The sequence below is a fragment of the Lithobates pipiens genome, unplaced genomic scaffold (genome assembly GCF_037356315.1).
Source record: "Lithobates pipiens isolate NorthernLeopardFrog02 unplaced genomic scaffold, aLitPip1_a1.2 Scaffold_27, whole genome shotgun sequence".
In the NCBI taxonomy this organism is placed as follows: Eukaryota; Metazoa; Chordata; class Amphibia; order Anura; family Ranidae; genus Lithobates; species Lithobates pipiens.
The window spans coordinates 138,305,821-138,332,440 of record NW_027507788.1 but is presented as its reverse complement, the minus strand read 5'-3'; the positions used below and the strand labels follow the sequence as shown (position 1 = coordinate 138,332,440).

The following is a 26,620-nucleotide window of genomic DNA, read 5'->3' as shown; positions in this document are numbered from 1 at the left end:
CCATGACAAACTCAACACCAATCTGGCTCACAAGTCAGCCAAACGGCGCTTCCACAGCAGATGGGACTCTTTTATTATATCGCAGCTCACTCCTCAAGAACGAACTCACCTTGATGAACACTCCTTTGTCTATAAAGGACCTTTGCCAACTAAAACCCTCTCTACTACCGGATAGCTACCCACAACAGGATCGCGGACTTGAGAACCCCCCCCCCCCCCTCCTCACAGCTTTCATTTTGATTTGTATTATACCCTGTTTCTTTATGAGGTTAACATAGTGCCTTATTATTATCAGATCCATCCAGCCAAAGCTTCCTCATACCCTTCTATCTTTTGAAAGGGAGAGGGGTACTCTCTGTTCTTGGCTTATGATACTTGTGCTCCTGCACCAATATGTGATCTATTTTGTTAATCTATCTAACTTGTACATTATCCGAAAAAAATTTTGTACTTGCTGATTACACCACTCTGTAATACACTCTTTTTTCAATAAAATGTTATTAAAAAAAAAAAACCCCTTCACATCAGTGTCCTCCCTCTCCTCCCCCTCCCACATGTACTCACAGTTTTGAAGGCAGCTTCTGTTCCTCTCTCCATTCAAGTGATAACAAATGATAAGGGGAGAGAGGAAGGAAAGTCTGCCAACTATCTCCCCCTGCAGGCTGGAGGGAGCATAATGCCTAATGCCCTCTCCAGCAAGTGACAGAAGCAGCTCCTCCTGACAGGAGTGAGATCGCGACCACTCACTGTCAGAGAGGAGCGGCTCCAGGACTGCACCTGACTGGCCCACTGAGCCATTCGGCCCACCGTGAAACTTCCGGTAGTCCCGATGGCCAGTTCATGCCTGTGCACTGGGAACACAGGCTGCACTGGTGGACACAGGCAGGCTGCATTTTTGGGCACGGATAAGGTTGTTGTTAATAGAAGCTTCCTCTTGACAGTTATGGTAAGTTGAAATCAGAAACAAAAATGTTTTACTTTGTTGTACAGTGGAGAAAAATATAGTATCAAAATCATGCTTTTCGGGGGGGGGCCTGGTCCATCCTGATTTCTTGCAACGGGGCCCTGAGGTTTCTAGTTACACCTCTGCTGAGCAGCAAATGATATCACTTTTGATGTATTTCAATTATCTTGCAAATCTGGCCTGTTAGTGGGCCCTGAGGACAGGGTTGATGACCACTGACTTAAAGGACATTATATCTATTGATCCATTTTTATATATTATACATTATTATTTAAAGTCAAACAACGAAATGATTCAAACCTCCATCAGTACCCCATTAATTGACACCTCATCCCTTTTTAGAAATATCAAAAAAGGTTTTTTTTAAAGGTAAACCAAGCCTAAGAGAGTGGGATGTTAACGGTGCAATAAATCAAACTATATTCATATTAAAAAAATTACAAAATTTATTTATACATAGTTCATAAAAACAGAGCAGTGATCTGTATAATCATACTGAGGTTATATACAACTTTGTGGTCCAATAGATGGTAAAGTTGAGGTAGTTGCGATTGATTTATCCCGACATGTTTCGCTTAATGCTTCATCAGAGGATAAGCCAACTACCAACATAATAAATTCAAAAAGAGAAAACATAGATTAATTACACAAAGTACATTTCATTATACATAGTTCATACAGGTAATCGGCATATATAGTGTTTAAAGGACACGAGTAAGGTTCAAAAAAATGATGGAAATATGCTCACCCCCATTTTACCGACCCATTCGTACCCCAGGAAAAGTTATATGACTACCAGATGGATAGAAGAATGCAGGGCAACAAGTACAGCAGCCAGGCAATATAGCTGGAGAGGGCATAGACGGCGGCTAATTGGGACAGAAAAATTATATCATATGTCAGCCTACTATTTATACATAAGAGCTATGTTGTTATTTTATTTTATACTATAGTCAATATATAGGAGTAACCTATAGCCTTTTTAAAAAAATATTTTATTCTAGTATAGCAGTCATTTTCAAATTTTTTGCATTTTTAATTTAAATAAATATTTTATACTAGTGGGGCCCAATTACTTTTTATTTAAATACATACCACTTACATTTACTGACGATAAAGTAGAGTTTCCTTAATATGTTTTATTTCCCAGATTTTATATTATGTCCACCAAAGTATATAGGGAATTCTCCTTCAAATTAAGATAAGCCCAGAATGATAGCACACTCACATGGGCTCTACAACCTGTTTGCACGATATCTAGGAAGGAAAAATGCATTTACCATTAATTAAAGTGTGAAAAAAGAAAGAAATTCATTCTCAGCAATAAAATGTTAAAGTTACTAACCAGCCAGCAAACGTGGACCTCCTCCTAGCACGGCTCCCCCACAATAGAGCCGAATGTTTTGTGTCCCAATATATATACCGCCGCCCATCGAGCCGGCGTCTGACGTCACCGGCTCGATGCGGACGTAAACAGCGGCAGTGCGCATGCGCGAGAGAGCCATTAGGGGAATCTGGAGACTACATTTCCCACAAGGCCTCGGTGCAAACACCGGTATTCAGGGAAACGTATAGGAGGGGACAGCCAGAGCGCAGCTAATGCAATGCTCTGGCTAGCACCCTCATATTGCTCCAAGAGTGTATGTTTCCCTGTCTCGCACGCAGGGATCACCGCTAACCGGTGGGCAACCCGCCAAACCAGATAAAATCCGATCCAGTAAAGGTGCCCTCGGGCGTCCATATGCTCCTCTCCAATGCCAAAGTGCCAAAAGCTGCCGACCAGGAGTCATGCATCATAATTACATGCGATACTCAAACAATCATGAGTCGCATGACAGACCACACATGGGGAATGGAAATTGTTTTTAAATAAAAGCCGGGGGAGCAAAGAGATATATGTTTATATACCCCAATATATCAATCGGTGCAATCGCGATAATGGACCAAATTAATCGCGAAATCCGTATATATATTTATTAGAAAACCCCATTTCGTGTCCCAAAAACAAAATTCACAGTCTATTTTAATATCAATAATCTAGGATATCACAGACAACTATAAATATATCCGATATATCAGAATGATATATAATTATGTAAATAATAATTAATAAAAAACAGGACAAAACAAAACAAAACTAAACAAGGGAAAAACACAGCAAATATCCCCCCCCCCCCCCCACACCCCACCCAGACCAAAGATCCTCAAAGAAAGGATCGATAACTCAAATTTTCATTAAACCCAGGGAATATTATTGCCTTTAACTTATATATCCATCTTGCTTCTATTTGTAAAAGTTTTTTGTCAACACTCCCCCCTCTTGAAGAGAGTGGGACATGATCTAAAGCCTGGAATCTAATATAGTCTGGGTTAAAGTCATGATGTAGGCCTATATGCCTACCAATTGCTGTGGTCATTTTTCTATTAAGAATTGGTTTTATATGGTCTCTCATCCGTATTGCGAAGGCTCTTTTTGTTTTGCCTATGTAAAATCCTCCACACCGGCACTGCGCCAAATACACTATGCCAAGTGTGGAGCAGGTCACACAGGATTTTAATTGGTGCCAATTTCCATTTGGTAATTTAAATCTACTACAGCTAGCCATATATCTGCACATATCACAATGTCCGCATGGGTAGGAGCCAAATTTCCCTATTTTGGGTTCATTATCACAGTCAATATAATGACTATGTACCAAACGGTCCTTCAAAGAGGGAGCCCGTTTGTAGGTGATCTCAGGGTATTCATTAACATATTTCTTCACAACTGGGTCGGCCAATAATAGAGGCCAAAATGTCTGTATTATATCTCTAAATTTTTTATTTTGATTAGAATGTTGGGTAACTAATCTTACAGTTTTAGCTATTTTAGCAGGTTTTTTAGTAAAAATAAGGGTATTTCTATCTTTCTGTTGGACTAGATTATATGCTTTTTTCAGGCATTTATGGGTATATCCACGTACTATTAGCCTATCATGTAACTCTCTAGCTGCTAATTTATAATCTGATTCCTGACTGCAATTTCGTTTGAGCCTGAGATACTGACTATACGGTATAGATCTTATCAGAGATGGTGGATGTGAGCTTTTGGCATGTAGAATAGTATTTCCAGCCGTCGGTTTCCTAAAGATAGAGGAGGTCAATAGGCCTTCAGAGTCAACATGGATCTTTAGGTCTAAAAATTCCACCTCCCTTCTGTCATATTTGAGAGTAAAATAGAGGTTATAGTCATTAATCAAAATTTGTTGAAAAAATTGGTTTAATTCAATTTCAGTTCCAGACCAAAAAATAAGAATATCATCCAAATACCTATACCAGGCAAGGACCTTTTCAATCATTGGTATCATATCTTCTCGCGAAAATAGTTCTTTTTCCCATCCCCCCAGGTACAGGTTGGCATACGATGGGGCACATTTGGTCCCCATCGCAACCCCCTGCACCTGGAGGTAATGGGTCTGATCAAACTGGAAAATATTGTGTCTAAGCACAAAATTCAACAGTTCAACAGTTGAACTGTTGAATTTTGTGCTTAGACACAATATTTTCCAGTTTGATCAGACCCATTACCTCCAGGTGCAGGGGGTTGCGATGGGGACCAAATGTGCCCCATCGTATGCCAACCTGTACCTGGGGGGATGGGAAAAAGAACTATTTTCGCGAGAAGATATGATACCAATGATTGAAAAGGTCCTTGCCTGGTATAGGTATTTGGATGATATTCTTATTTTTTGGTCTGGAACTGAAATTGAATTAAACCAATTTTTTCAACAAATTTTGATTAATGACTATAACCTCTATTTTACTCTCAAATATGACAGAAGGGAGGTGGAATTTTTAGACCTAAAGATCCATGTTGACTCTGAAGGCCTATTGACCTCCTCTATCTTTAGGAAACCGACGGCTGGAAATACTATTCTACATGCCAAAAGCTCACATCCACCATCTCTGATAAGATCTATACCGTATAGTCAGTATCTCAGGCTCAAACGAAATTGCAGTCAGGAATCAGATTATAAATTAGCAGCTAGAGAGTTACATGATAGGCTAATAGTACGTGGATATACCCATAAATGCCTGAAAAAAGCATATAATCTAGTCCAACAGAAAGATAGAAATACCCTTATTTTTACTAAAAAACCTGCTAAAATAGCTAAAACTGTAAGATTAGTTACCCAACATTCTAATCAAAATAAAAAATTTAGAGATATAATACAGACATTTTGGCCTCTATTATTGGCCGACCCAGTTGTGAAGAAATATGTTAATGAATACCCTGAGATCACCTACAAACGGGCTCCCTCTTTGAAGGACCGTTTGGTACATAGTCATTATATTGACTGTGATAATGAACCCAAAATAGGGAAATTTGGCTCCTACCCATGCGGACATTGTGATATGTGCAGATATATGGCTAGCTGTAGTAGATTTAAATTACCAAATGGAAATTGGCACCAATTAAAATCCTGTGTGACCTGCTCCACACTTGGCATAGTGTATTTGGCGCAGTGCCGGTGTGGAGGATTTTACATAGGCAAAACAAAAAGAGCCTTCGCAATACGGATGAGAGACCATATAAAACCAATTCTTAATAGAAAAATGACCACAGCAATTGGTAGGCATATAGGCCTACATCATGACTTTAACCCAGACTATATTAGATTCCAGGCTTTAGATCATGTCCCACTCTCTTCAAGAGGGGGGAGTGTTGACAAAAAACTTTTACAAATAGAAGCAAGATGGATATATAAGTTAAAGGCAATAATATTCCCTGGGTTTAATGAAAATTTGAGTTATCGATCCTTTCTTTGAGGATCTTTGGTCTGGGTGGGGTGTGGGGGGGGGGGGATATTTGCTGTGTTTTTCCCTTGTTTAGTTTTGTTTTGTTTTGTCCTGTTTTTTATTAATTATTATTTACATACCGTATATACTCGAGTATAAGCCGAGATTTTCAGCCTCTTTTTTGAGGCTGAAAGTGCCCCCCTCGGCTTATACTCGAGTCATCGCTGTCTGCCCGCTCGATCAGCGTGTCGAGCAGACAGACAGCGGCCATTCTATTCAAAAGCCGCGCCTCCGGCTCCGCCTTCGCCTGTGATAGGCGGAACACTGAATTTCCCAGCAGCCTGTGTTCCGCCTATCACGGACATCGTATCATCCTCGTACTACGGACGAGGATGATACGACGTCTGTGATAGGCGGAACACAGGCTGCTGGGAAATTCAGTGTTCCGCCTATCACAGGCGAAGGCGGCGGCGCAGCTTTTGAACTTTACAATGGCCGCCGACGAAGAGGGCACGGGACGGAGGCAAGGCAAGGCACGGCACGGCACGGGACGGGACGGGACGGGGGCAAGGCAAGGCACGACACGGGACGGATGCAAGGAGGCAAGGCACGGCACGGGACGGAGGCAAGGAGGCAAGGCATGGGACGGAGGCTCGGGACAAAGGTAGGCTGGACACACACACACACACACACACACACACACACACACACACACACACACACGGATGGAGACACACACAGGGATGGATGGATGGATGGATGGAGACACACACACACAGGGATGGATGGATGGATGGATGGAGACACACACAGGGATGGATGGATGGATGGATGGAGACACACACACACAGGGATGGATGGATGGATGGACACACACACACACAGGGATGGATGGACGGACACACAGGGATGGACGGACACACAGGGATGGACGGACACACAGGGATGGACGGACACACACACAGGGATGGACAGGCATGTCTCACCCTCGGCTTATACACGAGTCAATAAGTTTGCCAGTTTTTTTGGGGGTAAATTGGGGGCCTCGGCTTATATTCGGGTCGGCCTATACTCGAGTATATACGGTAATTATATATCATTCTGATATATCGGATATATTTATAGTTGTCTGTGATATCCTAGATTATTGATATTAAAATAGACTGTGAATTTTGTTTTTGGGACACGAAATGGGGTTTTCTAATAAATATATATACGGATTTCGCGATTAATTTGGTCCATTATCGCGATTGCACCGATTGATATATTGGGGTATATAAACATATATCTCTTTGCTCCCCCGGCTTTTATTTAAAAACAATTTCCATTCCCCATGTGTGGTCTGTCATGCGACTCATGATTGTTTGAGTATCGCATGTAATTATGATGCATGACTCCTGGTCGGCAGCTTTTGGCACTTTGGCATTGGAGAGGAGCATATGGACGCCCGAGGGCACCTTTACTGGATCGGATTTTATCTGGTTTGGCGGGTTGCCCACCGGTTAGCGGTGATCCCTGCGTGCGAGACAGGGAAACATACACTCTTGGAGCAATATGAGGGTGCTAGCCAGAGCATTGCATTAGCTGCGCTCTGGCTGTCCCCTCCTATACGTTTCCCTGAATACCGGTGTTTGCACCGAGGCCTTGTGGGAAATGTAGTCTCCAGATTCCCCTAATGGCTCTCTCGCGCATGCGCACTGCCGCTGTTTACGTCCGCATCGAGCCGGTGACGTCAGACGCCGGCTCGATGGACGGCGGTATATATATTGGGACACAAAACATTCGGCTCTATTGTGGGGGAGCCGTGCTAGGAGGAGGTCCACGTTTGCTGGCTGGTTAGTAACTTTAACATTTTATTGCTGAGAATGAATTTCTTTCTTTTTTCACACTTTAATTAATGGTAAATGCATTTTTCCTTCCTAGATATCGTGCAAACAGGTTGTAGAGCCCATGTAAGTGTGCTATCATTCTGGGCTTATCTTAATTTGAAGGAGAATTCCCTATATACTTTGGTGGACATAATATAAAATCTGGGAAATAAAACATATTAAGGAAACTCTACTTTATCGTCAGTAAATGTAAGTGGTATGTATTTAAATAAAAAGTAATTGGGCCCCACTAGTATAAAATATTTATTTAAATTAAAAATGCAAAAAATTTGAAAATGACTGCTATACTAGAATAAAATATTTTTTTAAAAAGGCTATAGGTTACTCCTATATATTGACTATAGTATAAAATAAAATAACAACATAGCTCTTATGTATAAATAGTAGGCTGACATATGATATAATTTTTCTGTCCCAATTAGCCGCCGTCTATGCCCTCTCCAGCTATATTGCCTGGCTGCTGTACTTGTTGCCCTGCATTCTTCTATCCATCTGGTAGTCATATAACTTTTCCTGGGGTACGAATGGGTCGGTAAAATGGGGGTGAGCATATTTCCATCATTTTTTTGAACCTTACTCGTGTCCTTTAAACACTATATATGCCGATTACCTGTATGAACTATGTATAATGAAATGTACTTTGTGTAATTAATCTATGTTTTCTCTTTTTGAATTTATTATGTTGGTAGTTGGCTTATCCTCTGATGAAGCATTAAGCGAAACATGTCGGGATAAATCAATCGCAACTACCTCAACTTTACCATCTATTGGACCACAAAGTTGTATATAACCTCAGTATGATTATACAGATCACTGCTCTGTTTTTATCAACTATGTATAAATAAATTTTGTAATTTTTTTAATATGAATATAGTTTGATTTATTGCACCGTTAACATCCCACTCTCTTAGGCTTGGTTTACCTTTAAAAAAAACCTTTTTTGATTATTATTTAAAGTTTATGCTAGAAATGTCATGTATATGAAATTACCTCATTACTAGGCTATTGATTTTTTTTCCGCATATATATTGATTTATATCACTAAGTGGAATATTGGTTTATTTTACTAATAGCACTTGCACTTCTTTGTGAATTTGCTGCATAATCCATAAGGAAGATACTTTAGCATATGATCAAACCGCAACGGTCAAATTCACACTTATTTTGTGACAGCACCAATTTACCTCTTACATATTTATTTTATCTATCACTTTCTTCACTTTGTGGAGTTTTTCAGGGGAGGCAGCAGCCACGCATACACCTAAGCGTATACATTTTGTTTATTTCTTTCACGAATATGAAAGTAGTCCAGTTACTGATCTTTGCAGACCCTCTGGAGCCCAGTCTGCTGTCTGAGGCTACATAATGCCCTTTGGCATTTACTTTGGGCACTTCCAGACAGTAGTCTCTGTTTTGGTGCTTGCTCAATCCATTTTTTGTAATCAGAATGGAATCTGGTGGTAAAACAAACAGATTGGTCAAATGTACCTTTATCTATTTTAGTGGGAACGTCTTGTGAATACTGAGTGTAAGCTTGTTTGATCAATGACTCGGTATAGCCCTCATCCCTGAGTTTGTTAGTAGGTTGCTTTGTTCTGTATAGTCTGTCATATTGGTACAATTACGCCTCAGACAGAAGAATTGTCCTTTTGGTATATTATTTTTTTACTTGTGGTAGTGGCAGCTTTTGTAGTTTAGTAGTGAGTGGCCAGCTGATGGTTTACAATCGTTTTTAGTATGTATTTCGTCATTGACATAGTAGGGTTCAAGATCGAGAGGCTAATTTATCTGGGTCTTTAATACATGTGAAACTGAGGCCATGGGGGTTGGTATTGCAATGATTGACAAAATCCTGAATGTCGTTAATGGAGCCATTCCAGATGATTATGATGTCATCTATGTACCTGCCGTAATAAATGAGATGTTTAGAGTATGGGTTGTTTTGCCAAATATATTGACGCTCCCAAAGGCCCATGGATAGATTAGCGTATAAGGGAGCAAAATTGTCTCTCAGTATTGATCATTGATAATTATTTATAATTATAATTATAATGAATTATGTGTATTTTTTTATAACCTAACCCTGCTTTAAATTTCTCTATAAATGTATCCCTGACCGATCTGGTGTGTTAATTGGCCTTCATGATGCTGTTTGGAATGAAATGCAATTTTTGTGATGGCAGAAAATTACACACTCTCCAAAAGTCATAATGGTCTGTAATAGGGATGAGCTTCGAGTTCGAGTCGAACTCATGTTCTACTCGAACATTGCCTGTTCGCCTGTTCAGCAAACAGTGAACAATTTGGGCTTTTCGCAGAAAATTCGAAAAGCCGGAACACCCTATACAAGTCTATGGGAGAAATCTAAAGTGCTCATTTTAAAGGGTAATATGCAGATTACTGTCCTAAAAAGTGTTTGGGGACCCGGGTCCTGCCCCAGGGGACATGGATCAATGCAAAAAAAAGTTTTAAAAACGGCCGTTTTTTCAGGAGCAGTGATTTTAATAATGATTAAAGTGAAACAATAAAAGTGTAATATTCCTTTAAATTTCGTAGCTGGGGGGTATCTATAGTATGCCTGTGAAGGGGCGCATTTTTCTGGTGCTTAGAACTGTCGCTGCACAAAGTGTCATTTGTGCAGGAAAAAAAGTCCTTTAAAATCACTTGCGGCTAAATTGTCGGGTCTCCGTAATACAGAGAACACTCAATGAGTGTTCTCTGTATTAGCCGACAATTCATTCATTCATTGATTAAAAAAAAAAAAAGCGTGGGGGTTCCCCTAAATTCAATTACCAGGCCCTTCAGGTCTGACATGGATATTAAGGGGAACCCCGTGTCAAATTTAAAAAAAAAATTGACGTGGGGGTCCCCCCAAATATCCATACCAGACCCTTCAGGTCTGATATGGATATTAAGGGGAACCCCGCATCAAATTTTTAAAAAAAATTGACGTGGGGGTCCCCCTAAAAATCCATATCAGACCCTTTATCCGAGCACGCAACCTGGCAGGCCGCAGGAAAAGAGGGGGGGACGAGAGAGCGCCCCCCCCCCCCTCCCTCCTGAACCGTACCAGGCCACATACCCTCAACATTGGGAGGATGCTTTGGGGGTCTGTGACCCCTCAAAGCACCTTGTCCCCATGTTGATAAGGACAAGGGCCTCATCCTCACAACCCTGGCCGTTGGTTGTGAGGGTCTGCGGGCGGGGGGCTTATCAGAATCTGTAAGCCCCCTTTAACAAGGGGACCCCCAGATCCCGGCCCCCCCCCTGTTTGAAATGGTAAGGGTGTACCCCTACCATTTCACAAAGAAAGTGTCAAAATGGTTAAATAAGACAAACACACTTTTGAAAAATTCCTTTATTAAAAATGAAAAAAAAAAAAAAAAAAGATTCCAGCAGTGCTAATCCACTCTTGCTATCCAGCGACGGATCTCCAGGGTCCAGCGATGGATGATCATATCCAGCGACGGGGGAATCTCTCAGTCCAGCGCTGTCCATACATCCTTCTTCTGTCTCCTCTCCGGAGACACTGCAGAGAGCACAGCGCTGACGTTTCTTATATTGGGAGGGCGGGGCCACCCGTCACCTGACCCCGCCCCTCTGACGCTGGAGAGGGAAGCCAGGGGTTCCCCAGTGACGTGTGGGTGACCCCGCCCCCTCCGATGTAACGGAAACCTGCGTTTAGGTCTGTTCGCAGGTTCTGGTGCGAACCGAACAGGGGGGTGTTCGGCTCATCCCTAGTCTGTAATGTCACACATAGCTTTAAAGCATCACCCAAGCATGTTATTTAAAGGAATTGCATTTTACATGCTGCAGTTTGAGTCATTCCAAAATGGCCTCTCTCCATTGAATGATTATTTTTTTCTTTCCTTTGGTACATCTCCCAGCATAGGCCTGCGCATGGGGTGTGCCTGGGAACACCCTAATCACCCTGTGCGCCAGTGGCATATCATAAAGGATGCAAGTATGTGCAGGGCACAGTGCCCTTTACACATGTAGCAATCCATCCTATTTTGGGAGCAGAGCTGCATCTGCTCCTGCTGCTAAATCCCATTACCAGCCCTGGAAGTTTCTGTCTGGGAGTTGGGCACCAGTGCACTCTGCTATGATCTGCAATGTACCACCTCCAGCTGGCCCTGTGCTTCAAGCCGGGAGTGCTGGGCTGTGTTTACAACAGCGCATCAGTGGGGGATGTTTCCAGCTGCTCTAGTCTTGTGGCAGCAGCCTGCACCCTCCACACAATGTAAGTTGTAGCTGCTCCTGTCTATGGGTGGAAGTAGAGCTCTGTTGGGGAAAACTTGTGAGGGAGAGCTCTATACTACTGAGGTGGAGAGTCTTTATTGCTTGTAAAGTAGCATGTGAGATGCACACTCCTGAACTCTGCCCTCTGCATACAGTGCCTGTCCTCTGTACACAGCATGAGTGCACTCCTGAACTTTGTCCTCTGTACACAGTGCACTCCTGAACTCTGCCATCTGTACGCAGTGCACTCCTGAACTCTATTACTCTATTACCATTCATTTTAAATGGCACCCCAAAACACCAAGTCAGTGAGTTGTGATGCAGTACAAGAAAAGGGTCACATCTGTATTTTTGTTATATTAGGGTGTGTTGGCAGCCTATTTTATTCAAAAGGCTGCTTTGAAACAGAAATGTTAATGTGCAACATAATGCACAATAACACACTGCAAAGCAGTAAGTGGGCCCTCAAAGATAAATTTCCCATTTTATTCAACTGTTGCTCTGTGTTCCTGCTAGATCTTTGTGTTCAGTTTCCACACATAACCTGTGTAACTTTCAATAATAACCTGTATGTCAGCAGCAGAATAACATGAAATCACTAACTTGAGTGTAAATTAATTTACTCTGTACTATCATGTAATCAGGTTAAAAACCCATGTGAAGCCATACTATAGAAAATTAAATCAGAAAACTCAGATCACTCATTGATGGCTATTAAGCAAACCATAGTGAGAACATGGAAAACTCCTACTTAAAGAAGTAAAACAAAGAACTACTGGTACAATGGCCAATGAAAAATGAACTGCTATAATAAAAGATACTCATAATTAAAGCTCCATGCACACTGGTCTTAAAAAAAACGTCTGTTCTCATATAGAGCATTTTTTGTACAAAGTCTACATGAGTTTAGAAGAGTTTTAATTTTATTCTGCCAGTGAGCTCCAATCAGAAACGCGAACCAGAAAGGTTTTTTTTCCTGCTTCTAAATGTTGAACTTAAAATATACCTTGTAAACGTCCTAATGTGCATGGACACAAAGGATAATTTTGAGCTGCTTCTACAGGCAGAACTCAAAACTCCTGTAGAAGCAAAGTTTTTTAAGCCAGTGTGCATAGAGCCTAATTGTTTAAAATATGGCAAACATGGATGACCTACTGCAGCCCACAAAGTTTTGACATACTACTTTTGACCTCTTAATTCAGACTCAACTCTTTTTCTCCTTTCGTTTTTTTCCCTTTTATTTCTTTTCCCTTAAGGTGGCCATAGATAACTAATTTTCTGGCTGATGGAAAAAATGTATAGATTCCTCCATCCACATAAGGAAGATGGATGGAGAAATCCTCCCAGCTGACATATTGTATTCTGATAGTGGGACTAGCAGCTGCATGGAAATAGGAACTCAATGAAGGCAGGAGGAAAGGGGAGGAGTAGGGGAGGAAATTGCCTTCATGCACAGACTATGGAAATGATAGGGAGGGGGAGATGTAGAGATGCTGCACACACAACAGGATGACGGAGGGACGTAAAGTGACCATGCTATCATGGAACAGCAGCCATGGTAAGCATAGTCAGATTACAGAGGGGAACACAGGAACAGGCAGGATCAACCAGGTATTGTACAACATGGAAAGGGATAGCAAGAAGCCACGCCAAGCACTATGTGTCTATTTCATGGCTTTCTGCACCATTTACCCAGCTTCTGTAACTAGTCCCAGTCAGCCACTCTGACCCTAGCAGGAGCCCCAATTTGTGACACCACCCAGATGGTGTGGAAATACTTTTGCCTTTTTACTTCTGTCACTTACTAGGCATTAAAAAGCTACACACTGCTCCATACCAACCACAAGGCAATGGGGCATGTGAGAGGTTCAGCAACACCCTGATACATGTAGTGAGAATCTTTCTGGATTTAGTAGTGGAAGCAACACCTGTCTGGAGTCCAACAGCTTGTTAAAGACATGGGCAGGACCATCTTTATTACAGGGCAAAAGGGGCAGCTGTCCGGGGGCCCTGTCATTGTTGGGGGGGCCAGCACAGCCTGCCTCTTAAGCCCCGTGCTGCCCGCTGGAGTTCGGCCATCTCCGGTGCTGGTCGCATGTTGGCTGCTCGCTAATGTCACTTGGAAACACAGAATCGCTGCTTCTGTATTTCCAAGTGATTGCGCTCCTCTCCCGATGGCCGCTCTAATCATTCTGGTACACACACGATCTATGAGAGCAGAGGAGGAAGGGGGCGTGGAATCTGCACAGAGGAAGCTGCCTCTGGAAGGCTCTGGAAGCTGCCTCTGGCAGGCTGCACAGACATCGGAGGATAACATGCTGTGAGTAGCATTTGGGACAGAGGAAAACTCTGTACTGGAATGGGGGTTTTGTGGGAGCAGAGTCTTGCCTTGTACTTGGGACGGAGGGGATTGTGGAGCTCTCTACTGGAATCTGGGGGGAGGAGAGCCTCACCCCCTGCACTCACTTCACCCCCTGCACTCTGCACCCACCTCACTCCTGCACTCTGCACCCACCCCTGAACCCTGCACACTGTATGTAGTGCAGCCATGAACCCAGCACTCTGCAGATAGTGTTTCCCTCAACCCCGCACATAGTGCACCCCTCAACCCAGCATTCTGCACATAGTGCACCCCTCAGCCTTGCACTCTGCACCTAGCACACCCCCTCCCAACCCTGCACTCTGTGCCTAGCGTACCCCTGAATGCTGCATTCTGTACATAGTGCACCCTTCAACCTTGTATGTAGCACACCTTTCAACTATGCACTCTTTATGTAGTGCACCCCTCAACCCTGCACTCTGTACATAGTACACCCTCAATGCTAGTGCAGTTTGCTCACACCCGCAATTTGATGCAGAGATTATGATGTGCAGTAACCTCAATTTGATTCAGAGGTTATGATGTGCAGTAACCTCTAACAACCAATCAGTGAGCAATAAGGTACCTTTATGGATAGGCTAGAAAACCAGTTGTTGCTGCTCAGCTTGAGAAAAGTAGAAGGTACAGCATGTACATGTGCCACTCTCCTCCCTCATCAACCATCCACTGACAAATTAACAGTGCCTACCATCACAGGTGCTGGATGAAGGTTGGATCATGCCTGTACAACTGACCTTCCTCCTATATCTATGTCTTGTGCACTCACAGATCTTCTTGGCAGTATCTATAATATATACATACCCATATGATAGACTAGTGATAGCGAACCTTGGCACCCCAGATGTTTTGGAACTAAAGTTCCCATGATGCTCAACTACACTGCAGACTGGATGAGCATCATGGGAAATGTAGTTTCAAAACATCTGGGGTGCCAAGATTCGCCATCACTGTGATAGACCATAAAGTGATTTAATGGCAATATATTGCTTCTCTCTTCCTTGTCGCCGCAAATAAAGGAAGTGCCTACTCATAGGAATTGGCACTTTTCAATCCACAAATACTCTTTTCGGAAAAGGAAGGATATGACACTGTGCTTATTATTTTATTTCAAAGCTAGTTCTTCTGGTACTTTGTAAAACAATGCACTAGTGACACCTTAATGTGCCTCTGCATTGTCACTGTAATTCTTTGCAAGCCATTCCACTACTTCCACCCCTCCCTATTTCCTTCCCTTGGTGAAATCTCAGCTTGCTGGTTTCTACAGCAGCAAAATTTGCGTCTATTAATCTGGTTCAAGTTTTATTCTTCTATGCACTATGTACAGTATGTATTCACCTCCAAAAGCATGATAAAATGTGTTATTTTTGCTGCATGTTTTTACAAACAAAGCCATTTTTTTAAAGGACCGCTATCACAAAAATATGTTTTTAGAATTGTATGGGATTAACACACTTAAAGCAGTGTTCCAGTCACAATTTTTTTTTAAAGTCAGCGTCTACAAATACTGCAGCTGCTGACTTTTAATAAGGACACTTATGTCCAGGGAGCCCGCGACGTCAGCCCCCCAGGCTGATCCGTCCATCTGCTTGGGTGCAGGCGCCGCCATTGGAACTAAGGGAAACCGGCAGTGGAGCCTCCAGGCTTCACTGCCAGTTTCCTGTCGTGCGGCGCTTTCTGAATGGCCCATTATCTTCTGGGACACACACAGGTCCCAGAATGTGGCGGGGACCAGCAGCATCACGGGAACTCTGAGTATCCAGAATATCACAGTTTGATGCTTTAGCAAAGCCTTTTTCAACCAGGGTGCCTTCAGGTTTCTTCAAGGGTGCCTTGGCAAAATGCCCAAAAATTGTATACAAGCCACCAGGTGGATAAAGCCTGCCTTTTAGTTACACAAAGCTACTGTTTTTTATTATGCACCATTAGAACCTTCTAGCTGCCAGCATCCTAACAACCAATAATTTAATCGGTTGCTAAGGAGGAAGTCAAGCACCTGTGCAGCATCTTCGTTTCCTCCTCTCTCCGCCAGCAATGGGGCCACATTAGCTGAGTAAGGTTGAGAAATAGGGATGAGCCGAACACCCCCCGGTTCGGTTCGCACCAGAACTTTCGAACGGACCCCAAATTCGAACGAACTTTAGAACCCCATTGAAGTCTATGGGACTCGAATGTTCGAAATTAAAAGTGCTAATTTTAACGGCTAATATGCAAGATACTGTCCTAAAAAGGGTTTGGGGACCTGGCTCCTGCCCCAGGGGACATGGGTCAATGCCTAAAATGTTTTTAAAAATGGCCGTTTTGGCGGGAGCACTGATTTTAATGACGATTAAAGTGAAAAAAAAATATTCCTTTAAATATGGTGCCTGGGGGGTGTCTGTAGTATGCCTGTGAAGTGCCACGTGTTTCCCGTGTTTAGAACAGTCCCTGCACAAAATGACATTAAACGGAAATAACACCATTTAAAACTGCTTGCGGTTTTAATGTTATATCTGGTTCCTGCAATATGGTTGAAAATCATTGAGAAAAATGGCACGGGTAGCCCTCCCTGCCCATTACCAGCCTATTTGGGTCTTGTACGCATATTAAGGCGAACCCTGTACCCATATTAAAAAAAGGAAATGCGTGTGGCCCCCAGGCCCTATATACTCAGAACAGCAGTATACAGGCGGTGCAAACAAGACAGGGACTGTGTAGGTTTGTTGTGTTAAGTTGAATCTGTTTGTAATTTTCAACTGGTACATTTTTAAAGTGTAGCTCCAGTCAAAAAAACTATTTTTAAGCTTTTTGGAAAACATAGGGAAGGGTTATCACCCCTGTATAATTTGTTTTGTCGTCCATCTTTTTTCATCTCACTTGCTGTTGTCTCCTTCCGTTTGCAAGTAGGAGATGTTTGTAAATTGGATGTTTGAAAGTAGGGGCCTGCCCTATATGCTCTGCAGAAATGGTGGAACAAGGTGTTGGTTTTGCCACAACATTGTAAGCCCTCAAAGTGACTCTTGGTGGGCGCTGGAGCGCCCTGCTGTGAACGATTATAGCAAGAATTGTAATTACATGCCATTGTTGAACAGTGGTAGAAAAATTGACCTTTGGTGGTTGTGGTGCTGGTGCCACAACACTATAAGTCCTCACCGTTACTCTGGGTGGGCACAGGAAGGGGCCCTCCTGTGAAATATTATATCAAGAATTGTAATTACATGTCCCTGTTAAACAGGGGCAGAAAATTTTGGCCTTAGGCACTGCTGCTGGTGCCACCACACTGCAACCTCTTCCATATACTCTAGTTTTATTGCAGGAATTAGCCCTGCTGCAAAGCATTGCATCAAAAATTGTAATTAAACGCCCCTGTTAAACAGGGGCAGAAAAATTGGGCCTTAGGCACTGGTGCTGGTGCCACCACACTGCAACCTCTGCCATATACTCTAGTTTTATTGCAGGAATTAGCCCTGCTGCAAAGCATTGCATCAAAAATTGTACTTAAACGCCCCTGTTAAACAGGGGCAGAAAAATTGGGCCTTAGGCACTGGTGCTGGTGCCACCACACTGCAACCTCTCCCATATACTCTTGTTTGATTGCAGGAATTAGCCCTGCTGCAAAGCATTGCATCAAAAATTGTACTTAAACGCCCCTGTTAAACAGGGGCAGAAAAATTGGGCTGATGGCATCAACCAGAACCATAAATGTTCTTCCAACATATCAGCGGAGGAGGAAGAGGATAGACAATCAACATAACAGGACAGTCACTCAGCATCAGCATAGGCAGTCTTGAAGGGATGTGATATTTCAAAAAAAATTATTCTGTTACATCAGCTTCAGGTGCTTGGTAGCTGTGGGTGATCCAAGACTGATTCATCTTGATGAAGGTCAGTCGATCAACTGATTCGGTGGACAGGCGCACCCTGTGATCGGTAACAAAGCCACCAGCAGCACTGAAGGTGCGTTCCGAAAGAACGCTGGATGCAGGACAGGCCAGTAGCTCAATTGCATACTGTGCAAGCTCTGGCCAGTGATCCATCCTCAAGACCCAGTAAGCCAGAGGATTTTCGGTGGGAAAGGTGTCCAGGTCTGACCTTGCCCCTAGGTATTCCTGCACCATGTAAATCAGACGCTGGCGATGGGTGCTGGAACCGATCATACCTTGGGGCTGCGGACTAAAAAATTGTCTGAAAGCATCAGTCAGACGGCAACCTTCTCCACCGCTCCTTCTGACCGATGCCTCAGCAACACGTTGTCCAGGACCAGGAGTTTGTAACCTCCCAGTCTCTGGGAACGCGTTGCACAGACCTTTCTGCAAGGCCTCCCGGAGATGTCTCATCCTCTGCTCCCTCTGCGATGGCAAGATAAGGTCGGCAACCTTACCCTTGTACCGTGGATCAAGGAGAGTGGCCAGCCAGTAATGGTCCCTCTCCTGATCCGAAGAATACGAGGATCCTTCCGCAGGCTTTGCAGGATCAGGGAGGCCATGCAGCGTAGGTTAGCTGAGGCATTCGGTCCGGAGTCCTCTGGGTCACTAAGGACAACATGATCCGCAGCTACCTCCTCCCAGCCACGTACAAGTCCACGTGTTTCTTGGGACTGTAAATCATCCCTAGAAGACTGCTGCTGCTGCTGCTGATGCTGAGTGCCAGCCTCCACCTCCATGCTGACACAATCATCCTCCTCTTCCTCCTCCTCATCCTCTTCCTGTGTGATGGGTGGCACAGCAGGAACACTGTCTGGATAAAGGGGGCCTTGAGAGGCAAGGAAGTCCTCCTCTTCCTGCCTCTGGTCTGCCTCAAGTGCCCTGTCCATTATTCCACGCAGCGTATGCTCCAAGAGGTGGACAAGAGGTACAGTGTCACTGATGCATGCACTGTCACTGCTCACCATCCTTGTGGCCTCCTCAAACGGTGACAGGACAGTGCATGCATCCCTGATCATGCCCCACTGGCGTGGTGAGAAAAAAACGAGCTCCCCTGACCCTGTCCTGGTGCCGTAGTCGCACAGGTACTCATTGATGGCCCTCTGCTGCGTGTGCAGTCGCTGCAGCATGGCCAACGTTGAGTTCCATCTGGTGGGCATGTCACATATAAGGCGGTTCTTGGGCAGGTTCAACTCCTTTTGGAGCTCAGCCAGCCGAGCACAGGCATTAAATGATCGGCGGAAATGCACACAGACTTTCCTGGCCTGCTTCAGGACATCCTGTAAGCCGGGGTACCTGCCCAAGAACCGCTGCACCACCAGGTTAAGGACGTGAGCTACACAGGGCACATGGGTCAGTTGTCCCTGTCGGAGGGCGGAGAGGAGGTTGGTGCCATTGTCACAAACCACCATTCCTGGCTTAAGCTGGCGTGGCGTCAACCACCTCTCGGCCTGCCCCTGCAGAGCTGACAAAACATCCGCCCCAGTGTGGCTCCTGTCCCCCAAACAAACCAGCGCAAGCACGGCATGGCATCGTTTTGCCTGCGTACTTGCGTAGCCCCTGGAACGCCTATGAAGCACCGCTGGTTCTGAGGACAGAGCACTGGAAGAGGCCATGGAGGAAGAAGAGGAGGAGGGGGTGGAGGAGAGAGGTGTGTCACAACCAATAGTAGCATTTTGGAGGCATGGTGGCGGAACAACCTCCAACACTACTGCACCTTGTCCTGCATCCTTCCCAGCAGCCAGAAGAGTGACCCAATGGGCCGTGAAAGACAGGTAACGTCCCTGTCCATGCCTGCTGGACCATGAGTCAGCAGTAATATGCACCTTACCGCTGACCGCCCTGTCCAGCGAGGCAAGGACATTGCCTTCCACATGCCGGTAGAGAGCCGGAATCGCCTTCCGTGAGAAAAAGTGGCGTTTGGGGACCTGCCACTGAGGAACCGCACATTGTACAAACTCACGGAAGGGGGCTGAGTCTACCAACTGAAAAGGCAGCAGTTGAAGTGCTAGCAATTTAGCCAAGCTAGCATTCAACCGCTGGGCATGTGGATGGCTGGGAGTGAACTTCTTTCGCCAGTCCAGCAGCTGGGGCAGGGACATTTGCCTGCTATAATCAGACGTGGGTGTACCGCTAGCAGAGTTCCCGGAAGCACTTGGCTGTGACACACCTAATTCTACACCTTCATTCCTCTCAGAGCAGGTTTCAGAGAGGACTGAAGGTCTAGTGGGGTTGGAGATGCCAGCTGATGAGGAGCAAGGAGAGGTCCGCTTTGTTCTTTGGTGTGGGTCTTTGAGGTACGCTTGCCAACGAGCTGCATGGCAGGTCAACATATGTCTGGTCAAGCATGTGGTGCCCAAGCGGCTGATGTTTTGGCCACGCGAGATACGCTTGAGACATATGTTGCAAATAGCAGCTGTGCGATCTGATGCACTCGTCTCAAGAAAAAGCCCACCCAAAAGAACTTTTAGAATAACGCGCAGAGGCAGCGCCCTGCACAGGCGGAGCTCTGCGGTGTGATTCAGTCGGTGTGCTGCCCCTAAGCTGGCCCCCGGAGGGCATCCTGCCTCGTTGGACATGTGCCTCCTCCTCCCTCCTTCCAGGCACCCACGTGGAGTCAGTGCCCTCATCATCCCCTCCCTCTTCATCGCTGTAGCAAACCTGGCAGTATGCTGCAGCTTGTGGAACATGACTGCCAGATTGCTGTCCTTCTTGAGCATCCCCTCTCTCTGCGCTCACGCTACTGCCTTCCTCTAGCTGAGTGTCATCATCAGAGCCCACAAAACACTGGGCATCCTCCTGGAGCATGTACCCAACACTGTGCTCAAAGAGTTCAGGAGACTCCTCAGGAGGACGTGGTGGGTCTAGGGAAGGAGTCATTGATGATGACATTGAGAGGAGGGAAGACGATGCGTTGGCAGCTGCTTTGCTAGTACCCTGAGACTGGGTGAGAGAGGATGAGGAGGATGAAGAGGGCTTGGTCATCCACTCTACCAAGTCATTGGCATGTTGCGGCTCAACATGTCCAGCTGCTGAAAAGAAGGACAAGCATGCCCCATGGCCACGTGCTGATGACAATGCACTGCGTCCACGACCAGCACTGTTGTCTCTGGACACAGAGCCTGCTTGCCCTCTTTTTTCGGCTCGCGCCTGTCTGCCTCTCCTTGCTGGCCTTCCAGACATGGTAATGGCCTGAAGGGAGTTGGGTAAAAAAGCAGTTGGGTAGTGTATATTGTGCTAGAGGCACACAACACCCACTAACTCCTGCAGATGCCTTTATTATAGAACACCAGAGATAAAGGGGTATATACAGATGTATACTGTGCTGTGCTGGAGGCACACACAACTTCCAATAACTCCTGCAGATGGCAAGTGGTCTCAAATAGAGAAGAGCTATGTAGGTGGATATAGCGGTATGTACTGGGTACAGAGCACGCAGACAGCACGCACTAGCTCCTAACACTACTGACTGCAAGCTCTATTATAAAAGATAGATCACTAGCTATATAGGTGAGGTGAATATAGCGGCGTATACTGCGGTCAGGGCACGCAGACAACAACCACTACACAACAGCAAGATCGAAAATCGTCCGAAAACGATCGGTGTGTACTGTGTTGAAGGTACACAGAACACCCACTAACTCCTGCAGATGCCTTTATTATAGAACACCAGAGATAAAGGGGTATATACAGATGTATACTGTGCTGTGCTCGAGGCACACACAACTTCCAATAACTCCTGCAGATGGCAAGTGGGCTCAAATAGAGAACAGCTATGTAGGTGGATATAGCGGTATGTACTGGGTACAGAGCACGCAGACAGCACGCACTAGCTCCTAACACTACTGACTGCAAGCTCTATTATAAAAGATAGATCACTAGCTATATAGGTGAGGTGAATATAGCGGTGTATACTGCGGTCAGGGCACGCAGACAACAACCACTACACAACAGCAAGATCGAAAATCGGCCGAAAACGATCGGTGTGTACTGTGTTGAAGGTACACAGAACACCCACTGCTTCAGACGCCAACACACTACACAAGGCCGCCGCGCTGGCGGCCTTATATAGTGTGGGGCGTGCACTACACAGCCTGAGCTATCATTCATGGCTCTCCTTGCTGCTGGCGCTGCGATTGGCAAAGCATGCAGGGTCACAGTGCATGCTTGGCCAATCATGAGCCGGCAATGCACTGCGCCATCGCAGTGCATTGTGGGCCGTGAGCGCCACATGAATTTGGCGCGAACGGACCAAAATATTCAGACTTCGTCGAACGGACAAACAGCCGATGTTCGACTCGAACACGAAGCTCATCCCTATTGAGAAACTGAGGGAGAAGAGAATTGTTAGAATATTAGCCAGGACCAGTGTGCAAAGTTGTATTTGCTTTTGAAGAATACATCACCTCTAATGTTGGGTGTCCTACATGTGTGGATTAGTTGCATTATATTTAGTTTAGTTTTCCACATTTAGAATGGGGTGCCCTGAAATTGTGCATAATCTTTAAGGGTGCCTTGATTGAAAAATTATAGAGAAATACTGCTTTAGCACAATGCAGCAATGCCTTCGCTTGAGATTTGGGATCTCAAGAGAATCTTGAATCTTCCTGAAAGGATCATGACACCTGCCTAGTCTCTGCAGGAAGAACCCAGGTGTAAGGTACAGTATCTCACAAAAGTGAGTACACCCCACAGATTTTTGTAAATATTTTATTATAGCTTTTCATGTGACAACACTGAAGAAACGACACTTTGCTACAATGTAAAGTAGTGAGTGTACACCTTGTACAACAGTGTAAATTTGCTGTCCCCTCAAAATAACTCAACACACAGCCATTAATGTCTAAACCGCTGGCAACAAAAGTGAGTACACCCCTAAGTGAAAATGTCCAAACTGGGCCCAAAGTGTCAATATTTTGTGTAGTCACTATTATTTTCCAGCACTGCCTTAATCCTGTTGAGCATGGAGTTCGCCAGAGCTTCACAGGTTACCACTGGAGTCCTCTTCCACTCCTCCATGACAACATCATGGACCTGGTGGATGTTAGAGACCTTGCACTCCTCTACCTTCCGTTTGAGGATGCCCCACAGATGCTCAATAGGGTTTAGGTCTGGAGACATGCTTGGCCAGTCCATCACCTTTACCCTCAGCTTCTTTAGCAAGGCAGTGGTCGTCGTGGAGGTGTTTTTGGGGTCGTTATGTTGGAATACTGCCCTGCGGCCCAGTCTCTGAAGGGAGGGGGATCATGCTTTGCTTCAGTATGTCACAGTACATGTTGGTATCCATGGTTCCCTTAATGAACTGTAGCTCCCCAGTGCCGGCAGCACTCATGCAGCCCCAGACCATGACACTCCCACCACTTGTAGGCAAGACACACTTGTCTTTGTACTCCTTACCTGGTTGCCACTACACACGCTTGGCACCATCTGAACCAATTAAGTTTATCTTGGTCTCATCAGACCACAGGACAGGACATGGTTCCAGTAATCCATATCCTTAGTCTGCTTGTCTTCAGCAAACTGTCTGCAGGCTTTCTTGTGCATCATCTTTAGAAGAGGCTTCCTTCTGGGACCACAGACATGCAGCCCCCCCCCCCCCCCTTTCAATCTCTGCAGCAATGCTGGCAACGCTCATATGTCGATTTCCCAAGACAACCTCTGGATATGACGCTGAGTACATGCACTCAACTTCTTTGGTGAAACCTGTCCTGTTAAACCACTGTATGGTCTTGGTCACTGTGCTGCAGCTCAGTTTCAGCATCTTGGCAATCTTCTTATAACCTAGGCCATCTTTATGTAAAGCAACAATTCTTTTTTTCAGATCCTCAGAGAGTTCTTTGCCATGTTGAACTTCCAGTGACCAGTATGAGAGAGTGAGAGTGATAACACCAAATTTAACACACCTGCTCCCCATTCACACCAGAGACCTTGCAACACTAATGAGTGACATGACACTGGGGAGGGAAAATGGCTAATTGTGCTCAGTTTGGACATTTTCACTTAGGGGTGTACTCACTTTTGTTGCCAGCGGTTTAGACATTAATGGCTGTGTGTTGAGTTATTTTGAGGGGACAGCAAATTTACACTGTTATACAAGCTGTAGACTCACTACTTTACATTGTAGCAAAGTGTTTCTTCAGTGTTGTTACATGAAAAGATATAATAAAATATTTACAAAAATGTGAGGGGTGTACTGGATATATATTTTCTAACTTTTTTCTACGGGTGTTTTTTTTTTCTACAGCTTTAATGTAATAAAGGTCTGCTTTCAAGATCCTTGGAAGTGTGTGGTTAAGCCCCTTACGCAAGGGCTGAATACCAGGCAGCATCGGCCAGGTCAACAGAAACCGGCCGACATTCGTCCTGTGTGTACGGCAGCCGGTGTGACAGAAGTTGTCCATTTTGTCACAGGGGTATGACCGAAAAAGGTCTGTTGACCGGTTCCCAATCAGTGCTCTCAGACAATGGCTGACAGCAGGGTAGTAACTTTGGAGTATTAGTACATCTGCTCAAACTTGAGCTGTCAGGTTTTTTTTTGGGTTGAATGAAAAAAAAAAAAAAACTAGCAGGGTGTACTATGCTTTAGGATACAGAACTCTGGGTGCACAGTGCAAGCTATGAGTAGATAAAAAGTTACAGGCAGACACCTGATTATGGCAAGAAAGGACAAAGGGGACAATTTGCAAAACCAAAAAGGCATCCAAGAGGTGTGAAGTAGAATAACCTGTATCAGAAGGACACACGTCAGAGTTTAGGATCAGAGCCTTCCTTTCTCTAATGATTACAGCTTCTGATAATAGAAGGTGTGTATTGCTCTGAATACCTGGCCAGCAAAGCTAGCCAACAATGGCGTCTGTCTCTGGAAACTTTCTTTATCTAGAAAGAAGTAAACAATGCCAGTCGCATGAATACACAGAGCTAACAAGAAAACTATCAAAAACACCTACAGGCTATGTGTGAATCCAGGCACAAAAGGACCTTTGTCTAGGTCCTGATGACCCTGGAGCAGCTCTGATGAGCAGTGGGCATTAGAATGTCGAAACCCTCATTTTAAATTAAAATACATTCAATTCCATTTAGTCACATGAGAGTAATTCACAGTTGTCAGCTCTGCTCTTTGCCACTAATTACATTTAATTTGTAGGTTAGAGTGTCTGGCAGGATTTTCCCTATATCATTATATTGCAATGCTCAATAAGGTTTTATTATATAATGGCAAAGGTGAATTGTTGGTTTTGTCTAAAGTGAGAATAACATGGGAATCATGTCTACAAACAGTTCACGATTTGTAAAAAAAAAAACATAAATAAAACAGCTTACTATTTCTTAAAGCTGAAACATGATGTATTTTTAACATGCCCATAGATATTTGAATCTCATCATTGGTTTACACTCCAACTGTATAGAGTATGTAACCCATGGGAAGCATATTGGCCAGGATAGAAGAGGGTCCTCCTTCACATTTTTGCACTGTACCAGTAGATGCCCTCCAGGGACCTATATAACATATATAGAGCCTGTACTACTACACAGAGGTACAAAAGAAGAAGTGAGCCCATAATGAGGTGCCTTAATAAAATATGGGAGGCTGATAACTATGTGACTGCATCTGTGCATGATTTTAGAGCACATCTTTCATTTCATAACATGAGCGTTTTAATAGCAATACAAAGCTTACTTTAAAAAAATCTCCTTTCATGTTGTGGGATCTGCCTGTCTGCTGGTCATCTCATTTCACAACTTCCAGGACTCCCTGCATGGTTTGTAGCTTCTCCTCTGAGATTTACTTTCAATCTTTAAGGACTAGATATCCCATGGTAATTTGCCACCTGCAAACAGTGATTCCTGTTCTGATTTTGTCTCCTGAAACTACTCCTATCTGAACCTCTATAGCAGTGATTCTCAACCAGGGTTCCGTGGAACCCTAGGGTTCCTCCAGAGGTTGCTAGGGGTTCCTTTAGCACTGGGCAATTTCTGCCTCTCAGATAAGTTCCCACTCACACCATTGATATTTTTAGCGATTTGTAAGGAGGTAATTATCCCAATGACCACAAGTGTAAGGACCATTCCTCTCACTGACCATCACACTAATGTACCATGAGTTGTAGATTTCTAATTTTTAGCAGGGGTTCCTCGAAACTGGAGAACTATTTCAAGGGTTCCTCTGTGTTGAAAAGGTGAAAAGGTAGAGAAAGGCTACTCTATAGCATGCTTCCCAACTTTCTGAAATGAGAAGCAAATGTATGTACCACCCCTTAAAAGGAGAATTATACAAAAAAATTATTGGTTAAACAAAAATGTTTTTTTAACCTCAACTATTCCTTCATATTGGCTTTTGGAATTTACAAATGCAGTAATTTAGAAAATGGATGAATTGTAAGCACTGTAAGACCCCTTTCACACTGAGGAAGTTTTCAGGCGTTTTAGCGCTAGAAATAGCGCCTATAAAGCGCCTGAAAACTGCCTC

The 26,620-nt window shown here is 44.3% G+C and overlaps 2 long non-coding RNA genes across 2 annotated transcripts in view; one reads left to right on the top strand and one right to left on the bottom strand.

Moving 5' to 3' along the window:
- Nucleotides 1–26,620, top strand: part of LOC143933229 (uncharacterized) — a 78,152-nt gene that overhangs the window by 32,466 nt on the left and 19,066 nt on the right. The gene's annotated exons all lie outside the window — the stretch shown is intronic.
- LOC143933228 (uncharacterized) lies at nucleotides 1,398–2,254 on the bottom strand. The gene is made up of 2 exons (XR_013263063.1): nucleotides 2,067–2,254; nucleotides 1,398–1,833 (listed from the first exon to the last, which is right to left on the bottom strand). It is a non-coding gene; the product is annotated as an uncharacterized LOC143933228 (long non-coding RNA).